The sequence below is a fragment of the Panthera leo genome, chromosome A1 (genome assembly GCF_018350215.1).
Source record: "Panthera leo isolate Ple1 chromosome A1, P.leo_Ple1_pat1.1, whole genome shotgun sequence".
NCBI classification, from domain to species: Eukaryota; Metazoa; Chordata; class Mammalia; order Carnivora; family Felidae; genus Panthera; species Panthera leo.
The window spans coordinates 31165250-31167630 of NC_056679.1; the positions used below are offsets into that span (position 1 = coordinate 31165250).

Sequence of the window (2381 nt, forward strand, 5' to 3'; positions counted from 1 at the left end):
CGCGTGCATGTGTGCACACATGGGGGAGGGGCAGAAGGAGACAGAGAATCCCAAACCGGCTCCATACGGAGCACAGAGTCCAATGAGGGGCTCAATCTCACCAGAGATAAAGAGTCTCCTGAGCTGAAACAATGAGTCTGACACAACCCACTGAGCCACCCAAGAGCCCTTAATACTCTTTTTCTTACCTTTCCCTTATTCATTGTCAAAATCAAAGAGCCATGGTTCCATTAATTTACTCAACTTTTTTTCAACAAACTGTAATCACTGTTTTTCAATCATAATTAAGCCAGTAAGATTTCCTCACCCTTTTTAAAAAAGCTCATAGCTTTTTAAAAAAGCTAACCTAGATATTTTTTTAAGGCCTGGATTGCTTGCAAGAAGTTCTACATTCAGCTTGCTTTCCCCAGTTTTATGAGGTATAATTGGCAAATAAAACTCAATTGTATATATTTAAGACACACAGCATGATGCTTTGCTGCTTAACTAGGGAACGCCTCACACATTTGCATGTCATCCTTGCGCAGGGGCCACACTAATCTCTGTAGTTTTCCAACCCCAGTACCTGGGCTGCCCAAGTAAGCACCTGATATTCTGACATACATACGCATCTGCAATGATTACCACACTAACACTAGTTGGCCTATCTATCACCTCACTTAGTTACCATTTATTTATTTATTTCCTGATTTATTTATTGGGAGAACGTTTAAAATGTACTCTTAACTCTAGGCCCGCTTTTAATTCTACCACAGACAAGCTTGCACATAATTTACAAAGAAGACGTTGTATTAGTTCCTTTGTCTCCAGGGAAGAATACTATTACAGACTAAATTCACCAGTCTAGATATTCACATTGTTTTGTTCCACATGAGTACTGAGGTAAAGTAGTGTGACCCAAGAGTTTGCTCAGCTATGTAATGAAAAGATTATCCTTTTTATAACAAAAGTCTGAAATTTATGTAGTGCTGCTATTTTTTTTCCTTCCATTTCCACCCACTCAGGTGTGCTATCTGGATACAGTCCTACAAACCTTGTGTTTATGGTTGATACAAAATTTAGCCACAGTTTATTGAGTGGAGAAAGATTCCAGGCTATCATGCACAGGGAACAAAAGATCACTCTCGAAAATAGTTAGGCAGTTCCTGCAAAATTAAACATATGATCTAGCAATTATATTTCTAGCTATATATCCAAAAGAGTTGAAAATATATACCTATAAAAATATGTACATTAATGTTAATAGCAACATTATTTATAATAATCAAAATGAGCAAGCAACCCAAATATCTATTCATTGATTAAAGAGTAAGTAAAAAGTGGTATATCCATATAATGCATTAATACTTAACCATAACAATATATTACTGATTGACCCTAAGCATTGACAATACTTGAAAATATTATGCTTACTGAAAGAAGTCAGACACAAAAGCCACATATTGCATGGTTCCATGTATGTGAAATGGCCAGTGCAAAAAATCCATAGAGATAGTGGTTATCAGTCTTTATTTTTCATATGATGAAAATGTTCTGGAATTAAATAGATTGTGATTTATTGTGATTATTACACAATTATGTGAATATACTAAAATTCATTCAATTGTATACTTTAAAAGAGTGGGTGGTATGATATGTAAATCATATCTCAATTAAAAAAAAAATTGAGAACAGGAGGTGAATGTTTGTGTGAATGGAAACATACGATACCTACATCTGCTTCTGGCCAAATTGGAATATTAAGGTATAAATTTATCTTCAAACAACGAAGAACTAAAAAACTGACTATATAAAACAATAGCTCTCAAGATGACTTTGGATATTAGGCCAAAAGGTCAGTGCTTTCTGGGAGAAATAAAACAAATAAGAAAACTTCCTGTTGCTCCAACTTACTAAGTGGAAAACTTTCCAGGAGGAGCAACACAGAGTGTGAAAGCCCATTTAGTGACTTTCTGAACTGGGGAAGTGGAGATAGGAGCCTGGAGAAGGCATGGCATTTAGGATTTGGGATTGTCTACGTGAAGAAAAACTGTTGAATATTAAAAAAAAATTAATAAGTAAAGCAAACCCCAAAAAGCAAAACAAAACTCCCCCGAATCCAGAACTAGTAAGTTAGTTTAGCACATTTGCAGGATGCCAGTTCATAATAAAAATACGAACCATATTTCTATACACAAACAATAAAATAAATTGAAATTAAACAGTACCATCAAAAATATTAAATACTAGGGATATATTCAACTATAGGTACATAAGACTTGTATGCTCAAATCATTGCTGAAAAGCATTAAAGACCTGAAAATAAATAGTTATATTGGTTTTAGGAATTGGAGGTTCGATAATGCTAAGATGACAATTGTCCCAAAATAGATCTATAAGAA

General features: G+C 34.6%; 1 non-coding gene across 1 annotated transcript; it reads right to left on the reverse strand.

The window, feature by feature from the left end:
- Positions 1–482: 482 nt before the first annotated feature.
- On the reverse strand, positions 483–586 carry LOC122202778. Its single transcript, XR_006194879.1, has one exon. It is a non-coding gene; the product is annotated as a U6 spliceosomal RNA (small nuclear RNA).
- Positions 587–2381: the final 1795 nt, after the last annotated feature.